This window comes from Emydura macquarii, unplaced genomic scaffold (assembly GCF_026122565.2).
Source record: "Emydura macquarii macquarii isolate MOO-44397 ecotype Brisbane River unplaced genomic scaffold, CSIRO-AGI_Emac_v2 contig_3472, whole genome shotgun sequence".
Taxonomy (NCBI): Eukaryota; Metazoa; Chordata; order Testudines; family Chelidae; genus Emydura; species Emydura macquarii.
Genome location: NW_027133609.1, coordinates 472,498 through 492,941, shown reverse-complemented (window position 1 = coordinate 492,941; position 20,444 = coordinate 472,498). Strand labels below are relative to the sequence as shown.

The 20,444-nt window shown below is 58.8% G+C and overlaps 1 long non-coding RNA gene across 1 annotated transcript; it reads left to right on the top strand.

Moving 5' to 3' along the window:
- The first annotated feature begins 10,128 nt into the window (after nt 1-10,128).
- On the top strand, nt 10,129-18,712 carry LOC137144628 (uncharacterized). The gene is made up of 2 exons (XR_010917442.1): nt 10,129-10,345; nt 18,004-18,712. It is a non-coding gene; the product is annotated as an uncharacterized lncRNA (long non-coding RNA).
- The last annotated feature ends 1,732 nt before the right edge of the window (nt 18,713-20,444 follow it).

Here is a 20,444-nt window from a genome sequence, read left to right as displayed (position 1 = left end):
ATCCGTGTTGACTGTTCCTGATCACCTTCCTCTCTTCCAAGTGCCTTAAAATGGATTTCTTAAGGACCTGCTCCATGATTTTTCCAGGGATTGAAGTGAGGCTGACCGGTCTGTAGTTCCCTGGATCCTCTTTCCTCCCTTTCTTGAAGATGGGCACTATACTTGCTTTTTTCCAGTCCTCAGGGACCTCCCCCTGTTGCCACGAGCTTTCAAAGATAATAGCCAATGGCTCTGAAATCACCTCAGCCAACTCCCTCAGCACCCTCAGGTGCATTGCATCCGGCCCCATGGACTTGTGTATGTCTAATCCTTCTAAATAGTCTTGGACCTGTTCCTTCAGCACTGCGGGATGTTCGCCTCCTTCCCATTCTGTGCCACCCAGTGAAGCAGTCTGAGAGCTGATCTTGTCTGTGAAGACAGAGGCAAAAAAGGCATTGAGTACCTCAGCTTTCTCCACATCCTCTGTCACTAGGTTGCCTCCGCCATTCTGTAAGGGGCCCACACTTTCCCTAATCTTCCTCTTGTTGGCAACATGCCTGTAGAAACCCTTCTTATTCCCCTTCACGTCCCTTGCTAGCTGCAACTCCAATTGTGCTTTGGCCTTCCTGATTTCATTCCTGCGTGTTCAAGCAGTATTTTTATAATCCTCCCTAGTCAGCTGACCAAGCTTCCACCTCTTGTAAGCTGCTTTTTTGTGTTTAAGTTCGCCAAAGACTTCTTTGTTAAGCCAAGCTGGACGCCTACCATATTTGCTATTCTTTCTGCACATCGGGATGGCCTCTTTTACGCTATTGTTTAGCCATGGTGCATGTTTTTGGTTCCTTTCACTGTCTGTTTTTTTTTAATTTGGGGTATACATATCGTTTGAGTCTCTATTACAGTATTTTTAAATAGTTTCCATGCAGTTTGCAGGCATTTCACTCTTGTGACTGTTCCTTTTAATTTCCATTTAATTAGCCTCCTCTTTTTTGTGTAATTCCCCTTTTTCCAAGTGAAATGCTCCTGTGGTGGGTTTCCTTGATACTTTCCACCTACAAGGATGTTAAATTTAATTACATTATGGTCTCTATTACCAAGTGGTTTAGCTACGTTCTTCACCGCTTGGACCCGATCCTGTGTTTACCACTGAGGATGAAATCCAGAATCGCCTCTCCCCTTTGTGGGTCCCAGGACTAGCTGCTCCAAGAAGCAGTCATTACCAGTATCTGCACCCTGTCTTGAGGTGATACAGTCCCAGTCAATATGGGGATAGTTGACATCCCCCATTATAATGGGTTTTTTGTTTTTGTGGCCTCTCTCGTCTCCCTGAGCATTTCACAGTCACCGGCTGGTCAGCAATGACTTCCTCTTCTTATTCAAGCATGGAATTTCTATCCAGTTCTATCTGTGCATTACTAGGTCTATTATCATCGTGCCCAGGAGCCCCAGTCGTGGAGCAGGGCTGCGCGGTGCCAGGCACTGCACAGACACACGGTCAGATAATCTCCGAGCATTCACAGATCCCTGGAGCACTCTGGATATTCACCCACACGACAGATCGTTCATGGCTGAAGCCGGGATCAGTCCCAGAAAGAAACAAAATTGGATCAGACTATCTGAGTGTGGCGCTGCTCCCGCCATCCGGAGCTTTGTAATTCCCCGTTCTCCACGCCTGGGACCCCATCCCACAGAGATCTCTCAACGGCCGGTTAGTGCCAGGTTAGCCGGGTGGTGGGGTAAGTGGGCTGCAGCTCTGCTCCAAACTGTTTAATGGATATATTCGGTTCTGCACCAAATCGTGTGCAGAACACACAGGCATTCTCGTTTTCGGTTACATTGTCAAATGAGCAGGAACTGTCAGTCTGTGATTCAAGGGCCATGTGAACCTCTGGGGCTGGACAAGAGAGCAGGGACTGAGCCCTGGCCTACACTGCAAAGTTATGTTGATATAACTGTCCCTCGGGGATGGAAAATCCACCCCCCTGAGCAACATAGTTATACTGACCTAACCCTTGGTGTAAACGCGTCGCCCTAGCTATTGCCTCTGCAGAGCCCTCCCTTTGGCATCCATAGTGCCACTGAAGCACTGCAGTGGTGCAGCTGCAGCATTTCGAGAGTAGACAAGCACGTAGAAGGGACAAGTTTCACATGTGCATGCACAGAGCCCTGAGCTGTTGCTGAAGGAGCCAAGACCTGTTACACACACACACACACCTGTTATATACATACAGTACGAATTAGTTACACACGCAGACTGGACCTGTTTCACACACACATGCTCAGAGCTTTGATCTGTTGCACACACACACAACCCAGAGCTGTTACACACACACAGCCTGATCTTGTCACACACACACACACACACCTTGGCCCAGTTACACACACAGCCCAGACACAAGGAGCAGCAAGAGACTCACAGTATAAACAATTTTTTTTAGATTGGGGAAAAATCAAGAAAAGTCGAGTATTCTTGAGAGCAAGCAGTGTGTGTGTGTGTGTGTGTGTGTGTGAGATGCATGCACCTCCTCTGTAATATTGCCTCAACCTGGCTTCACAAAATGGCAGAGTGCCTGGAAAACACGTTCCCAGCAGTTGTATAGCTGCAGCCGCACTAATTACACCCAACCCCAATGCATCTTGCAGGTGGACAGGTGGGGAGGGTGGCCTAGTGGGCAGAGCACAGGAGTGAGACTCCAGCAAGCTGGGCTCAGTATCTAGGTCTGCCACAGACTTCCTGTGCAGCCTTGGGTGAGTCCCTTCATCCACCCTGAGACTTCCTGCGCAGCCTGAGTTCTTCTGTCAATGGGGAAGTGCTTCCTTCCCTCCCTCGTGGAGCCGGGAGGGAGAGATGATAAAAAACAATTATTTTCATCACAATTTTGGATGGGAAAAAAAAATCCTTCCCTGCCCAGCTCTGCTCATTACCAGACTCCTACTGCTACAGGGCTCTCCACTGAACCAGCTTCTGCTGGGACAGAGCAAACAGCCACAGCCGGCAGCTGCTTGAACGGGGGCTATTTATGCAGAGCGCTGGCCCTGGAAGCATCTGCCTCCCCACAGCTGTTTTGTTATGTGATCTCTTGCCTTGATCCCATCAGCCCCTGTGCCTGGGCCCACGGTGGGAAGAGAAGATTCCTGATTTTCTCCATGGCTGGGGTGACTCACAGTTGGAGTGTATGAGTGGGAACTGTCCCCTGACAGGCCAGCCGGGGGGGGGGCGAGTCCCCAGGAGGGCGTGGGGGCGGGGTAGTGGAAGCCCCCTGCTTTCCCACGTGTGATCCCGGAGCACCTTTGCCAATGGGAAAAAGAAGAAGGAGGCGATTTGCATCTCCCCAGAGACAACTGCGGCCTCTTCCTGCCCCGAGATACGGAGAGGACCAGGGGAGTGGAAGGGGTGAGGGTGTCTCCTACTGCCTCAGCACCTGCCCACCCCACCCTCGCGGCTGCAGGTGTTCCCAGTGTTGTTCTCTCCCTCCCCAAATCCCGTCAGGTCAGCCCCGCGGTGGCGCAGTTGGACCCGGGGACCGGCAGTGCTCAGTGCCACCCCCCCAGCCTCCAAGACTGACCAAGGCAGGGCCCAAGCAACCCTGAGACTGGTTTAACGCCCCGGAGTCCTCTAACCAGCATCCACTCGGGGCTCTGCTTTGTGGGGGTCTGGCCTCTCGGCCTCTCTGGGGTCAGCACTTCAGCCTCTTCGCCACAAGCAGGAGAGCCAGGCGCTGATGTTCCTTTTGAAATGAAAGCGGCGAGTCTCCCCTCATCACCTGCCTCCAGGAGCTGGGGCTTGAAGGAAAACAGCAAACGCCACGAGACTTGCGCTATAAACCCAGGAACTGGCAGAGCTGATTTCTACCCTCAGCTCTTCCACGGCCTGGTGCTGATCCCTGCCGTCCACACGACAGAACAGGGCTGTTGGCTCCTGCCTGGATGGGGGGCAGGTATCAGAGCCCCAGGTCAATGGGAACAGAGAAAGAGGTCCATCTTCTGATGCCAGATCAGATGAAATCTCACAAGTGCCGCTGATCGCATTAGATTCCCTCCATTTGGGGCCCTTGTTTGAAGCTATGGCATCAGGCAGATTAAGAGAGGAACTTCCAGCCTGTGCCCAGGGCCCAGCTCCTGCAGCCAGGTGAGAATTAATGTGTCCATGTTGCACAGTGATGTTTCATGGTAGCAAAGAATGGCTGGGAAAAGCGACCTGAGTGTCACCAACACAGCAATGCTGCCTGAGTCTGCAGAGAGCCTGAGCTAATCGCTCTGACGGGGGGATCGTGCAGGGAGGGGTGTACAGCTAGTGCGAGAGGAGAGGTTTGCTTGGGGGGAGTAAAAAACAATTAGGGGAATGTGAGGAGAGGGGCTTAGGGAAAGCACGAAGGGAGGGTTTGGGGGAGCGGGGAGGTGGGGGTTGGGATGACATCACAGAGTCTGTGCTACACCCCAGCTTTTGGAGGAACCCTGTCGATGTGCCAGCCCCCCAGAGGGTCTCTCTCTTCCTCCAGGGCAGGCCATGTGACCTCACCGCCACCTGAGACTGAACCTCTGGGGATCCAGCCCTCCTGCCTCAGCCTCTGCTCTGCTCAGAGACTCCAGCTGAGACAGGCTCCTGCGGGAGCTCTGTCCACTCCTCAGGGACCAGTGCCCGCTTCCGCGGAGAGGAATCGCCCCTAGTGGGCATGTGCACCAGGAGCGCCGGACTCAGGCTCAGTGCCCTGCGTCTGGGTGAGCATGGCTCAACGGCTCCAGTTCAGGGCCAGCTACCTGCCTAATATCTAGCCACAGGGCAGGCCGGGCTCATCCCAGCTGCAGGACAGGGCGCCAGCTGCGGCTGGGCTAGGACCTGGTAGGTCTCTGACCCTCTGCTCCTCTCGCTCCCATGCCAGGGCAGTGGCAGCTGGGGGAGCAGCTGGCCAATGGCCCCGGCTTTGGGCTGGGCAGGGGCCCTGTACGCTGGCCTGGCTCTGGGCCTCCGCAGACCCGGGCAGCACCCAGCTTTTCCCCTCCGGCGGCAAATTACACGGCCCAGCTGCGAGCGCTTCCTGGCCGAACAGAGTCCTGTAATTAACGCTGCTTCCCTCGCCAAACCGCTCCCCGCGGGAGCTCCCCCAGCGAGCTGGGAGAACAGCTGAACCCCAGCAAGGGCGGGGATTTCGGGGGGTGCTCAGCAGAGAAGGGGCCGGACACTACAGGGGAACAGGGACCGGGGCCACCCACTGTTGTCCTGCACCACCCAGCGAGGGCTGGTGCAGCCCAGAGCAGGGTGTTTGGTGGCTAACAGGCCATGTGCCGCACGAGGCTCACACGCCTGCCTTTGGCTCTATAGATGGTGAGCTCTTTGGGGCAGGGACGTCTCTCGCTCCGTCTGTGCAGTGCCTGGGACAAGGGGGGGCCTGATCCCAACAGGGGCCCGAGAGGCGTCTGCGCGACAGCTAGCAGGAGAGTTACGGGGCGGTGAGGAATCAGAATAGGGGTGTGGGGGCTATTGCCCGGTGCCGCTTGGCGGCTCAGGAGATGGCGTGCAGGCAGCGAGCGGGAGCGCGGCGTGGCTGGAATCAGTTCCAGGCCTGGCCCGAGAGCACGGCCGCTCCATCGCAGGGACGGGCGATGCTCCCTGTGAGCCACGCCCCACGCACGATCTCGCCCCGAACGCTCTCCAGGGGTGCGGCCTTCTGGGTCACCCCCATGGCTCTGCTGCTTTTCCTAACACAAGCCCTGTTCAGCCTGGGGCGCTCACTGCAGCCGGGGGGGGGGGGCTGTTAAGGTGGCCCCAGCAGCTGCACTCACCAAAGGGCTCGGTAGCTCACGACCGACACTAAAATGGGCCTGAGCTGAAATCCCAGGGCCAGAGGCAGGAGCGTTGGGGGCAGGGAAACCTGAGACCAGGCCCAGAGCCTGTTCCAGAGTCAGGAGGCCCAGATCGGACCCCTCCCAATTCTGGGACGTTGGACTCGGGATGGGAAATACGGGGCCAGGTTCACAGAGCCACAGATCCCAAGGCCAGAGGCCCACAGAGGCTGCCCCTCTCTCACCTGCAGGGGGCAATGTGCACCCCCACGCACGGCTGTCTGACACCCCCCCACACAGGGCTGTCCGACACGCCCCCCCCCCCCACAGCTATCCGACCCCCCCCCACGCACGGCTGTCCGACTCTCAGCTGTAGGGGGCAGTGCACACCCACAGACACACACAGGGGCAGTGCACGCTCACACACACACACAGGCGGCAGTGCACGCTCACACACACACACACACAGGGGCTCACACACACACAGACTCTCTCAGCTGCAGGGGGCAGTGCACATGTGTGCGCACACACACTCACACACACACACACACAGTCCCTCTCTTCCCCGCGCAGGACAGTGCCGTTTGCTCAGTGTGCTGGGGAGAGGGCACGGCTGGAGCAGGACCCAACCCGGACGCGCCCAGCCTGACCGGCGACCCCTCCCCTGGCTGCGCTGTGTCTCTCGCCTTCCCTCCTCACCCTGCCCTTCGGCCCAGCAGCCACTGGCCGCCCGGCCCTGGGCTCCGGGCAGGGGACCGATCGCCCTGCTCACTCCGTGCAGCCTGGAAGAAGGGGCTATATATAGGCTGGAGGGTTGTGGTCTGGGCTCCATCTGCTAACATCCATTACCCAATTAATCTGCGCTCCCTCCGGGCTAGTTAAGGAGGGAAGCGCATTTAACAGGCCTGCCGTTCGCCTTCCCGGCCCCGGGCCTTGGCATGGACACAGGGACGGGGGAGGGGAGCGAAGGCCCATCCCACTGGGGACGCCGGGTGACAGAACCGGGATCTCTTGCCCCACATGGCTTCGGGCACCGCCAGCCCCCAAGCAACACAGCCAGCTGCCTCTCTCCATAGTCCATGAGTCAGCCCAGTGTGGCACACGTCTGTGCACACTCGCTGCTGATTTGCACGTGCACACCCAGGAGTGCAAAACAGGCCCCGTGTGGTTTGGGACAGAGACCACTTGCCATGGGGCAGCCTCTGCATCAGAGAGGTGACTGCAGCAATTGCACAGCCACCCCTCCCTCAGGCAGGACTAACGTCCCCTTTATATAGAGGGGGAAACTGAGGCACAGAGGTGCCATGTGCCTGAGGCTGCACAGAGGGAAGCTCTGGGTCACAGACAGGAGCCGGCTCAGGCTGCGCAGCCCTTGCCACGCAGGCTGGGCCTGGGCACAAAGAGCGGAGAGGGTGCAGCACGTACACTGTGGTGTCAGGGCGCCGATCCCAGCCGGTCACCTCTACGAGGCCTGGGGTCAGTGTCTGGCTCTAACAGGCCTGTGGGCGCCGGCCTGGCAGGGCAGAGGTTGGCGGTGGCTCTGCAGGCTCAGGTCCCACCCTGGTCGAGGGGGTAATGGGCTGGGTCAGCCCAGAGACCTTTTCCAGCCCCAGCTTCTCTGAGCCTGTTAGTGCCACTGCCCCATCCCCCCATCCTGCTCAGCCTTGCCGTGCTGGTCTCTGGGGCAGAGCGCGGGCGCTGCAGGGTGTGTGCGGGACAAGGGGACGTAGCCAACGATCCGCCCCTGGGCAATGGTGGCGCTGCCGTGCCAGGTCGGACGCTCTCACTCCCCTGCATTGGCAGACCCAATACAAATGATTTTGACGATGCTCGTGGGTTCCTGCCTGGTGCGTCTCTCAGAGACCGGCCCAGGCTGCTCCCTCCACCCCCGGCCCAGCAGGGCCACAGAGCTACTGTACGCAGGGGGCTCCTTTCCGGTCCCCAGGCTTAGTTCTGCTGGTGCAGAGAGCGCTGGGTCGCGGCTAACCCGCCCAGGTCAGCGTGAGACTTTCCACTGGCGTTCTCGAGCCGGCGGGAGCCCCCCAGACCCAGCCAGCCTTTAACCCCACAGGGCGTCCTTGCAGCTCGTGGAGGCAGACGTGAGCCGGCTGCAGCACGGGCCGGCCAGCGGAGCAGATGCTAAGCCCAGGTTGCCGCAGCTTCGCTGCCCCGGTCCCCGAGCTAGCTAGGTTAAAGCCAGCACACGTACATCTCCAGGAGTCGCACTCAGCCCGTGAGAGACAGACAGACAGACAGACAGCGAGGTGGGCTGTGCCCACTAGGCACTATTGCACTAGAAATAATAAAGACGTCCCCCCCCGGGATCTCTGCGCACAAACAGGAGGGGGGTTTCCAGCACCTTGGCTTCCCTGGTACGTGCTGAGGGTCGCTGGGTGTCCCTCGCTCTGATTAAATCCTCTGCCCCCCCAACAACCCTGCTGCTAGTTACCCGCCCCCTGGCCCAGGGAGCAGCCCCGGGGGCTGGGGAAGGGACCCAGGGGCTGGACTGTTGCAGCTTTGGCTGCTGCCCTGTGACCAGGCAGGAGTCATGGCAGGAGCCCTGGGCTCTGGGGCTCATTGGAAACCCTCCTCCCAGCCCCCTCGCCCGCCATGACTCACCCCGCTCCACCCTTCCTGCTCCCCCGCTGTGTGTGTGTGGGGGGGGGCCTGCAGGCAGGGCGGGGACGCCGGGGAGGCCGTTCAGTCCCTTCAGGGCGGAGAGGAGGATAAATAAACACTCTGGTAACCAAGATGACTTCAGGCCGGGGCGGTGGGAATTGGGGCAGGCTGACGTCCAGTGCAGTGCATCGCGCAGGACCTCCGGGGAGCTGCGGTGCGGGGAGCGGGGGCACAGAGGCTGTCCCCCAAATCCCACCCTGCACGCTGCCCCTTTGCCCTCCCCACGTACCCTCCCCCCACACTCCTCCAAATCCCTCTCTGCTCAGGGCTTCCACACCCTCCCCACGTACCTCCTGTGCCCTCCCCAAATCCCTCCCCACTCAGTGCCTCCACCCCTTCCCCATGTGTCCTTCATGCCCTCCCCCCCCCACACTCTCCCAAAACCCTTTCTGCATGGGGCTCCCACACCCTCCCCACATGCCCCCCATGCTCTCCCCATGTGTCTCCAAATCCCTTCCCCCACACTCCCCCAATCCTCCCCTGCTTCTGCAAATCTGTCCCCCCTTGACACCCCCACGCCTTCCCCACGTGTCACCCCAGGCCGCCCCACAAGCTGCTCCAAACCTTCCCAACATCACTCCAAACCTCCTCTTGTGTTCCCTCCAAGCCATCCCCACATCACCCCAAATCCCCCCTCCCACATTCCCCCCAAACCCTCCCCCTTTGTGTGACGAAGTGGGAATTTTCTGTAATATTTTTATGAAATCTATGTGTGCCTCAGTTTCCCCAGAGTCAGAGAAGAGCCGAGAGAACAAAAACCTGGGTTAGAAAACCTGCCTTAACGTGATGGGCTCAGAGCTCAGTCTATTTAATTTAAGCCCGAGCAGGTTAAGGGATGACACATATTTACTAGTGGGCTCTGCAGTCCGGCAGAGGAAGGTCTAAGACCATCCAATGGCTGGACGTTGAAGCTAGACGAGTTCAGACCAGAACTAAGAAATGTGTGAGGATTGCAGGGCTGCTCCTGGACGTTCTCCAGGCGCGATGTTGTGATTAGCTGCAGGACGTGACTCAGCCACTCTAGGTCCCGGGTGCAGCAGTGTCCCAGGCGGGGAGCAGTCCCTGGTGAACACAGCAGCCAGCGCTGGAGCTGCACACAAGCCCCTGAACACGTTAATAAAGGCATCCCGTTTAACAAGGGCTGCGGCTCCATGCAGCCTGGCACGAGCTAACGGGGCGACAAGGGATCCAGGGCCCTGGGACGCACAACACGAGAAGTGGGAGGCAGGGATTTCCTACCCCTGCCTTGGCATGGCTTGGTGCGATCTGCCAGGCCCTGCCGCTGGCACGTCCAGCGCCCCACGCTCAGAAGGGATTTCAGACTGGGGGCTGGGCCAGGCATAGGCGCCAACTTTGGGAGTGCCCAGGAGCCCCAGCACCCACAGAAAAAAAACAGCGGGTGCTCAGCACCCACTGGGACGGCCGGGGGCGATCAGCTGCTGGCATGGTCCATCAATCAGCCATTTCATCCGCGGACGGTGGCTGCAGTTGGTCTTGCCCCACCCGCCTGGCCGCTGATTAGCATCTGATTGAATCAGGTTAAATCAATCAGCCGTGAATTCTTTCCTCCTTGTTCCCCCCAGGGCAGAGCTGAGCCATTCTGACCCCAGGCCCCTGGGGGGCTCCAGCCTCTGGCAGCCTCAGGGTGGCCCCCAGCCAGGGCGGGGGGCCCCAACTCTCTAGCTATGTGTCTCCCGCTCCCCCCACTGTAACAAAAAACCCGACGTGTTTTCCGGGGTTGGGAGGGGGTGAGGCTGGTTGTTGTGCTGGACACTTTGCTGCTCACCTGGGGGTTGGGGCCACCCTGCCTGCAGTGTCTCCTCTCCTCCTACCTGCATTCATTTGTGCCTCCCTCGGGGGTGACAGCATGTGTGTGGCTGCGGGACCCCAGGCCGCCAAGGAGCAGGTGAGTCCCGGAGGGAGCCCGGCTAGGCTAGGACTGGGGGTGGTTTGGGGCTCTTGGCTGGAAAATTGGATGTCCTGAGCCCCAACAGCAGATCTCCCGTGAGTCCCACCTGAAGGGATGGGAGGGGGAAGCCCCGAAGCGGGGCAGGCACAGGCAGCTGGTGTGGGGCTCCCCATCACTGTGCTGGGTGGGTGTAAGCCGGTGAATCCCTGGGGAGTGAACCAGAACCAGGGAGCAGGGAGGGCAGCCGGCACAGCCTTCTGCCAGTGGTAGCCAGTCCTGATCCTGCTGCCCAGGATCTTCCACCACCCTGCAGTCCTGATCCTGCCCTGCCGCCAATGGTCCCCCCTCCCCCCCTTTCCCCAGTCCCAGCGGCAGGGGCAGGGGCAGGATCGGGGCTGCTTGTAGGGGGCTTGTGTCCAGGCACAGCCTGCCGCCTCCTGACCCTGGCGGGGGGATGGTGGAGCCAGAGTGGGGCACCCACCGGCAAAACAAAAGGTCAGCCGTTGGGGCAGCCCCGCACTGGTCCCTGTCCCGCAGCAGCCAGAGCTGGTGCCGCTGTGCGGTCTGCCCCAGCCGGGCCCCCAGGAGTCTCAGAGACTCGAAGGTCAGAAATGACCAATATGACCATCTAGTCTGACCCCCTGCACAACGCGGGCCACAGAACCTCACCCGCCCACTCCTGTAACAGACCCCAGCCTAGGACTGAGTTAGTAAAGTCCCCAAATCATGATCTAAAGATTTTAAAGTACAGAGAATCCACCAGCAACTGAGCCGTGCCCCATGCTACAGCAGAAGGTGAAAAACCCCCAGAGCCTTTGCCAATCCGATTCCTTCCCAACTCCAAATACGGCGATCAGCTAAACCCTGAGCATGTGGGCAAGGCTCACCAGCCAGACACCCAGAAAGAATTCTCTGTAATAACTCAGAACCTGCCACATCGAACATCCCATCACAGACCCCGGGCATATCTACCACCAGGAGCCAAAGATCAGTGAATTGCCAAACTAGGCTGTCCCATCCTACCATCCCCTCCATACATTTACAAGCTCAGTTTTGAAGCCAGCTAGGTTTTCTTTGCCCAGTCCCCACTGCTCCCCTTGGAAGGTTATTACAGAACTTCACTCCTCTGATGGCTAGAAACCTGCGTCTAATTTCAAGTCTAAACTTCCTGATGGCCAGTTTATATCCATTAGTTCTTGTGTCCACACTGGTGCTGTATTTAAATTATTCCTCTCCCTCCCTGGTATTCATCCCTCTGAGGTATTTATAGAGAGCAATCATATCTCCCCTCAGCCTTCCTTTGGTTAGGCTAAACAAGCCAAGCCCTTTGAGTCTCCTCTCATAAGGCAGATTTTCCATTCCTCAGATCATCCTAGTAGCCCTTCTCTGCACCTGTTCCAGTTTAAATTTGTCTTTCTTAAACATGGGGATCCAGAACTGCACACAATGTTCCAGAGGAGGTTTGACCAGTGCTTTGTATAATGGTATTAACACCTCCCTATCTCTACTGGAAACACCTCGTCTGATGCATCCAAGGACCACATTAGCTTTTTTCACAGCCACATCACATTGGTGGCTCATAGTCATCCTGAGATCAACCAATACACCCAGGTCCTTCTCCTCCTCTGATGCATCCCCAGCTTATAGCAGAAATTCTTGTTATTAGTCCCTAAATGCATGGCCTTGCACTTTGCACGATTACATTTCATCCAACTTCTATTACTCAAGTTTTCAAGATCAGATCTTCTTGCATGATATCAGGTCCCTCCTCCGTATTGGCAATACCTCCCTTTGTGTCATCTGCAAATGTTATTAGCACACTCCCACTTTTTGTGCCAAGGTCATTAATGAAAATGTTAAATAAGATTGGTCCCAAGACCGATCCCCGAGGAACTCCACCAATAACCACCCTCCAGCCTGACAGTTCACATTTCAGTACGTCCTGTTGTAGTCTCCCCTTTAACCAGTTCTTTATCCATCTTCCAATTCTCATATTAATCCCCATCTTTTCCAATTTAACTAATAATTCCCCATGTGGAACCGTATCAAACGCCTGACTGAAATCTAGGTTAATTAGATCCAGTGCATTCCCTTTGTCTAAAACATCTGTTGTCTTCTCAAAAAGGAGATCAGGTTGGTCTGGCACGATCTACCTTTTGTAAAGCCATGTTGTATTTTGTCCCAATTACCGTTAACCTCGGTGTCCTTAACTTTCTCTTTCAAAATTTTTCCCAAGACCTTGCATACTACTGAGGTCAAACTAACAGACCTGTAGTTTCCCGGAACACTTTCTTTCCCTTTCTTAAAAATAGGAACTATGTTAACAATTCTCCAGTCATACGTATAGCCCCTGAGTTTACAGATTCATTCAAAATCCTTGCTAATGCACTTGCAATTTCACATGCTAGTTCCTTTCATATTCTTGGATGGAGATTACCCGGCCCCCCCAGTTTAGTCCCATTAAGCTGTTCGAGTTTGGCTTCTACCTCGGATGTGGTAATTTCTATCTCCGTATCCTCAGACCCATTAACTACCCTGCCACTATCCCCAAGCTCATCATTAGCCTCATTACAAATGGAGGCAAAGTATTTGTTTAGATATTGGGCCATGCCTAGATTATCCTTAACCTCCACCCCATCCTCAGTGCTTAGTGGTCACACTTCTTCTTTCTTGGTTTTCTTCCTGTTTATATGGCTCTAGAACCTTTTACTATTGGTTTTAATTCCCTGGGCAAGGTCCAGCTCTGCTTAGCTTTTGGCCTTCCTCACTTTATCGCTACATGAGACGAGTTTCTGGCAAAAAGGGGAATTTGTTTGGGGTTTTTTCCATAAAGGAAAACGAAGGGCACCCGGTAAAGAGCCCTGGAGATCTCAGCCAGTGGGGGTGGGCGACCACGGCACCGGGTTGGCGGGCAGGGCCCCGGCCCAGTCCTGGGATCTGATTCATTTTGCTGTTGATGTTCTAAGGCCCCACGGGGCAAGGAAATGTGCCGAGCTGCAGCCACCTCTGCAGTGCCGCTAACTGGGGCCGCTGCTCACCAGCAGCCTGCTGGGAAGAATCACCCGCCTGGCGGGGGCGCAGGGCCCCTTGTGGAAGGGCACAGTGGGGGTGGGAGGCTGACGGTGTGCTCAGGCTGCCTGCCCTGGGCCTGCTCCCAGGAAAATGTGCTCCATCATCGGGCCTCAGCCCTTCCCCTGGACAACAGTCCCAGGGGGAGAGGTTGGCTCAGACCCCATGATTCAGTCAGACCTTGGCCTCTGCTGAGGCTGCTGATAAAGAAGCGGGGATGAATGGCAGCTGTGATGAGGTTTTGAAATCTGGACCCCAGCACCAAGGAGGCAGCATGGGCCAGTGGAGAGAGCACAGGCCTGGGACTCAGGCACCTGGGTTCTGTTCCTGGCTCTGCCACTCCCCTGCAGGGTGTTACTAGGTGAGTCCCTTCCTATGCCTCAGTTTCCCGGCCTGTAACCCAGAAATCCTAGCATGGCCCAGCTTTGATGTGTGGGCAAAAGGCACTCACTTTTAGCAACAGCTAAGCTGAGGTTCCCCCAGCTCACTTCACGCATGGGCCAGTGACCAGCTGCTTATGAGGCCCAATTGCCATGACACTGGGGGCGGGGCAGGGAGGGGCGATTCTCCCTCATTCTCTGCTGGGTGCTGAGCACTTTGGAGAATCTGGCCCGCTCTGAAATGCAGCCACCCCAGGGGTGGGGCACGATGTCTGTGAACAGTGTGAGCAACGCAACTGATAGGCCGCACAGGGGCGAATCCAAGCAGGCAGCAAATAATGCAGGTGTCACGGGCCCTTTGACAACCTCAAGCTGTGAGGACCCCAGATTTCCATCCCAATCACTACACGCTGCCTGGCGTAACGCCAGCAGCCGCGGGGAGTGAAGCTGGTGCAACAGGTGTGACTGTGTGCGTTTGATGGTGATGAATGATGCAAAGGGTATCCCTGCCTCCAGCGTCCCCTACGGGCCCCATTTCCCCCAGCACGTTGCTGGGACACGCCCTCCACCTTTGGCATTGCCACCCCGACTTGTTGTTAGCCTCCCATCCATGCACCGGCCAAACCCACACGGGTGAACGTGTGAAATCCGGCAGCAAACCCAGCCTGAATGCTGGGATGTCATTCCCCGGCCTCGCTACGGCCCCTTGGCTGCCTCTGCGTGGGCAGGGCACTTGTGGCCACAGCCCTTCGCAAGACACGGTCCCCATTACACCGCTGGGGAAGCCTTTCCTGCTGCTCTGTCTCCAGCACAAGGTGATTGTGTGTGTGCGTTTGCATGCGTGTGCATATGTTTATGTATGCACAGTGGTGTGTCTGCCTGTGTATTGGGGTGGGGGGGGAGTCACCCTCTAGTGGCTGGGCCCACGGGGCTACAAATGGGCCAGTCCAATCCCGGGGCTGGGTGCGTGGCTGCACCTCCCCCGCCCCCAAGGAGAGCCCAGCCTTCCCTTTTTGGGCAGCGAGGTCCCTGTGCGGCCTGGCAAGGGGCCAGCTCTCTACCGGCTCCAGCCGCCCGCCACAGGTCCTTTTTGGGAAGCAGCTCCTGGAAACGGTGCTCCCTGTTCTCCAGGAGACAGGGCCTGGCGCCCAGCCCGCACCCAGCCGGGGGCGTAGCCTGGAGCCGGCCAAGCCAGCCTCTCAGGAGAGAATCCCTCCGCCAGGGCCGCCGTTTGCTCGGGAACCTCGCAGCTCAGCCCTGAGATCGCAGAGCACCTTTCACAGGGGGAAACTGAGGCAGGACCAGGGGGAGGGGACCTGCCTAGGGCCACCAGGGAGTCCGTGTCACATCCTGGACTGCCTGCTTCCCTGTTGTGCTCAACCTACCTCTCCCACAGCTGCCCCGAGGACCCCGAAATCCCGTTGGGGGGGTCGTATGAGCTGGCCGTTCCCAGGAGCTCCCCGCTCCCAGCGAGGGCAATGCCGAGGGCGTTCCCGTGGCACAGCCTGGGCAGGAGGCCCCCCCCTAACAGGAGAGCATGGGACATGAGCCACCATTAGCCCGCTGTCCCCGGGAATGTGCTGTTGGACTAGTTCCTGCCAGATCCAGCTGCATAGAGAGATCAGCCCAGTGCAGACCCATCCACACTCCCGCCCCACCCCTCATCCATGGGCTGGGCCCCACCTGGGCAACTGTTTCCATCCCTCCCTAATGGGCTGAGCCAGGAGATCCCCCCCTCCACCCCCCAAACCCTGGAGAAGTTTGACCCAGAGCCCAACCTGCCCCCTCAGCAGGGGCCCATGGACCGCCCAGAGCACACAGTGGGATTCCTGTCCTGCCCCCTGCAGTGCCCCCTCTCCCCGGCACCCTCACAGCCACGGGCAGTGCTGGGCACCCCCAAAGCTGTACCCTGTGCGTGCTGGGGGCCCAGGGAGCTTGGGCTGCAGCGTCCCCTACAGGCCAGCTTCAGTGCAGGGCCTGTCCCTGAGCCTCGCAAAGCCAGTGGTCCCACCACCAGCCAGCTGCTTCCTCCGCCCAGGGCCGCCCTCAGCCCCCAACCCTGGCTTCTAGTCGTGATAGCCCAGGCCTAGCACAGGGGAGGTGTGGCTGGTGCGGCTCAGACATCCCTCCGCCAGCGGGGCGCTAACCTGGCTCAGTGCTGGCTGTGAGGCACTCTGAGCCCCACAGCGGAGGGCACCAGGGATGGTTGTGGGGTCACCATTCTCAGGGCTGGGTCAGTGCCCAGGGGCTGAGCTCAGCCGGGGCCGAGGGGCCGTGCGCTGGATGTGGACGGGGCACAGATGGGCTCTGACCCCATCCCAGTGCAAGGTGCCCACCACCTTGGATTGGGACCCCCGAGTCCCTCCTCTGCACATCCAGCCATCAGCTGCCACACCACGGCTGCAAGGGGACAGGGGTGCATCATGGGGAGAGGGGAACACATGGCTGGGGTCTCCACGTGAGGTGAGTTTGGGGGGGGAGAGGATATACGGGGGGAGGGATGTTTTGATGGATCAGGACCCCCACGATCTCACAGCGAGCCAGTCCCAGCTCTACAGGCCCCGGAGCAGCCCAGCACATCTCCCTCAGCAGCCAAGGCCTGTCCAGGCTGGAGGTCCCCAGCCAAGTGTCCTGGGGGCTGGAGAGACCTGGAACTTCCTTAGGTCTTCCCAGCTCGGGCTTCCTGGGACCCCCACCCCTCAGTAAAAATAGGGTCCTGCCTGGCTCCGGGGGGACGTCCCCAGCCCTGACCGATGGCAGCTTCGTGCTAGGAACCAAGCCACTCTGCCCTCCTGGCCGGCTTCCCACAAGCCACAGAGCAGCCAGCCACGTTCCCCCCATGCCAGGGATAATAGCCACGCACCCAGAGCTAATCACGGGCTGGGCACCGGCTCTGAGCCGTGGGGGTCAATAGCTTCCCACAGAGACCCGGTTCCCTGGGGGTGGCTGTGCCCAGACATCGCCCTGCGGGGAGCAGAGCTAGGCAGAGGCCGTGGAGCGCAGCCTCCAGAGAGCACTGGGCAGAGAAGCCCTGGGGTCCCTTCAGGGCACCGACCTCCCTCTGCACCTCGCCAGCCCGGGGCGGAGGCCACTGCTGTGCTGCTGGTACGAGCTGCTCTGAGCTCCTGGCCTCGCCGGTATCCAAATACCTTGGTGCTTTTGGCCAACGTCAGGTGCTAGCGCCAGGGGCTGCATCTCACGCCAGCCTGGGTCATGGCATCCCACTTCCAGGTCTCCCCTGGCGTGGAGGGCGCCTTCACTTCCTGTCCTACCCCGTGCAGTGTTGCTGTGCACTGCCAATCAGCGTCCCACCCCACGAGTGGCGGCGTTTCAGTGAGGGGGGAGAGCAGGGGGAGGTTCCTCTGTAAGCGCAGCCTGTCCGGTTCTTTAAGAGCCTTAGGGTGCAAAGGGATCCTAAAGGGTAGAAAACTCAGAGAGGATTATTGCAGTGAGACAGGCCCCCTGAACTAGGAACGGGGAAAGCCAGGCTGATGCCAGCTCTGCCACCAGCTTGTGGGGTGAGCTTGGGCAAGGTACAGCCCTGTCGGGGCCTCAGTTTCCCCATCTGTAAAATGGGTATAATGATAGTGCCCAGTTCTTAGGGGATTGTGAGAAGGCATCTACCTATCTATCTATCCCCATACACACTCATCATCTCTCTCTATATCCATCCTGTGTCTCTCACCCTGGGATCTGGTACTGTGCTCTCTGGACAGTAATTGGAAGCTGTGAAATCCTGCCCAGCCCTGTGTGTCTGGGCTACGTACCGGGGGAGTGGGCCACTGGGGAAGGGAAATGCCAGTAAGTGAGATAAATCTTCTCTGCCCCGGCCCCACGCGGCGCTGAGTAACCCGCTCCCTCCTTGGAGCCGCTCGGGCTGCTCCTGGATGTTCTGCCGACTGCGGAGGGGAGGGAATCACACATTCCTGGACTTGTATGGTAAAGGCAGTGGGTGCTCCGTGCACAGGGATGGCCGGCAGCTCCGGGGGACGCGTATGGAGGGATCTGACTCCTGGGGACTCAGAGCAACAAACAACAGCAAAGCCAAGTCGCCGGAGAGCCTCCCCCGGCAGGGAGCCAGGTGCCAGGCACGGGGGCGGGTGGGTTGTTCCCAGCCCACGGGTTCTGGTGCCTGGACATGCTGGGGCAGCGGGGTTTGCCACGTGCGTATGTGCCAGGGAATTCTGATCTGACCCCTCTCCCCAGGGTCACAAATACCAATGAGGAGCTCCTGGCAGGTGGGCATGGGCCAGCTGGCCCTCGATGGTGCCACTAATTCCTGCCACCAGATGGAAACAAATTTCAGTGACTCTCAACGTGGGCTGTGTGTGAACCAGCGCCTTGTGTCCCAGTCCCCACACTTCTGGGCCACCCATTCCCTCCACCCCGGAGCCGGATTGGAGACAGTCACAGCGCCCTCGAGGGAAAAGGCCCCTGTCCTATTCCCTGAACCCCGGAGCCAGCCAGTGCCAGCCGTGAAGTGACTGTTACACGGAGTTAAGAGAAGTTTGCTACTGGAGTGGGGGGCACTGCAGCCCCGTCTGCCCGCCGAGGGGAGCGGAGAACGTGTGTTTAGCCTCTCAGGGAGGATCAAAGCCTCCCCAAAGCAAAGACTGTGGGCCCCAGACCCCATCTGGCCTCCCTCACCCACATGTTGGGGGGCAGGGAGCCACAATTGATGCCAGGACATGGGGAGCAGCTGGAGATGGGGTCGTTATGGGGCTGGACAGATTCTATCTGCCTCAGACCAAACCCCAAGGCAGAACATCCCGGGGCAAGCCCTGGCCTCCCCAGGAAGCAGGGCCACAAGCCCAGGGGTCCTGAAGCCCCCCCTGCCTGGTGTGTCCTGTTCCAGGGCCAAGGGCTCTGTCCAGGGAAGTGCCACGCACAGACAGGCGTTGTCTGGATCCAGGTCCTGCAGGGGAAATGCCCCCCCTCCCTGCCCTCAGAGGCCACACAGGGTGCATGGGGGCCAAGTTGGCACTCGGGGGAAGGGGAATTCTCACTGCAAGAAACCAGCTGCTGAGGGCGACCATCAGCCCTTTGAGCTGAGCCCCTCCTGGGCTGAGATCGTCTGTGTGTGGGCAGCACCGGCCCCACGGCGCCCCACGCCTGACTGGGGGTCCATCCAAGAGAAGGGAATAGAGACCCAGGGACTGCCAGACAGGGCCAGCACTGAAGCCCATAATAATAATATCTAGCACCCTTCATCGGTAGATGTCAAAGCACTTTGCCCAGGATGTCACTATGGTTACCAATGGGGAAACTGAGGCACAGAGCAGGGAAGTGACTTGCCCTAGCTCACCACTAGCAGAGCTGGGATTTGAACCCACATCTTCCAAGCCCCAGTTTTGTGCCGTAGCCACTAGGTCACATTGCCTCCCACCTACTGGTCTCTCCCATCTCTGATGGCACCCAAGGTGTGAGAGCCCCACGGCAGCAGGTGTGCAGTGATCTGCTCCCCACAGAGGGCTCCTCCTGACCCCATCGTTACTGACCAGCTGCACCCTGCCCCGAGGCCTGTTCGCTCCAGCCATGGACAGACCCGTGTCCACTGAGGCTGTTTGAATCTGGCTGAGCTCTTGGCCCACGCGGCTCAGCTAAGATGCCCCAGCCGGGCCAGGGAGCAGTTGGGTGGGTTTGATCTGTTAATGACAGACTAATTAGCAGCCGAACGCTCAGTGAGCTAACCCAGCCCAGGGAGGTGCCTGAGAGCGGGACTTGACTTTGCCCAGAGGAGCAGGGCCGGGCCGGGGACCAGGGTCCGCAAGTGAGGAAAGGCCCGGAGCGTGATGAGATATAGCCCAAGGCACCGGGGCAGCAGAGCAGGGCAAAGCCGCAGCACGCTGGGAGTGGAAGTGGAGGCAGCCGGGGCTCCTGGAGCAGGAACAGCCAGCGATGGCAAAGAAATGCAAGAGCAGAAGCTGTTCCTGGCCTGCGAGAGCAGCACAACGCAGACGCGGAGCTCCCGCCTGTGGCTTGCTGTGACAAAGCAACGTCCTGCCATGCCGGGGACCCGCAGACCCAGGGGCAAAGCGTGGGGGGCGGTGCAGAGATGAGACCGACCGACCAGGCTCCTGGCCTTGAGACATGTCCCCCAATGCCTGGCGCTGGTGCTTGTGCTGGGAAGTGGGTGACAGCAGGCTCCCCGGTGCCTCCCCGAGCCAGAGACCGCCCCGGACGTGGACAAGCACAGCCAGCAAAGCCAGTCTGGCACTTCCACCCCACCAGCAAGGGCTTGGCATCGGCTCCTGCCCTCTCTGCCCTGGCACGTGCTCGTCCCTGTGCCGCCCTGCATGGAGGACTTAGCCCCTGGACGGCAAGAGGCTGCAGGAGGGGGAGTCGACTCCAGTCCTGGAGGCTGGCGACATGAGCCTCCTTATCTGGGGGCTGCGCGGCCCCCGCCGGCTTCCCGCCATGGCTATATAGGGCCTGCGCCAGGAGCAGTGAGTCAGCCGCTGTGATTGGCAAGGCCGGGGCCTGGATCCTGCCGCTGGGCTCTGCTCCGCGCAGGAGGCGGCTGCAGTGACTCAAAGGAAACTCTCTGTAAACACAGGCCAGGGATATGGCCATAATTAGCTGGGCCGGCAGGAGCTCCTGGGGGGCGGGGATTCCCTGAGCTTGTTTCCTTTAGCTGCAGCTGCCCC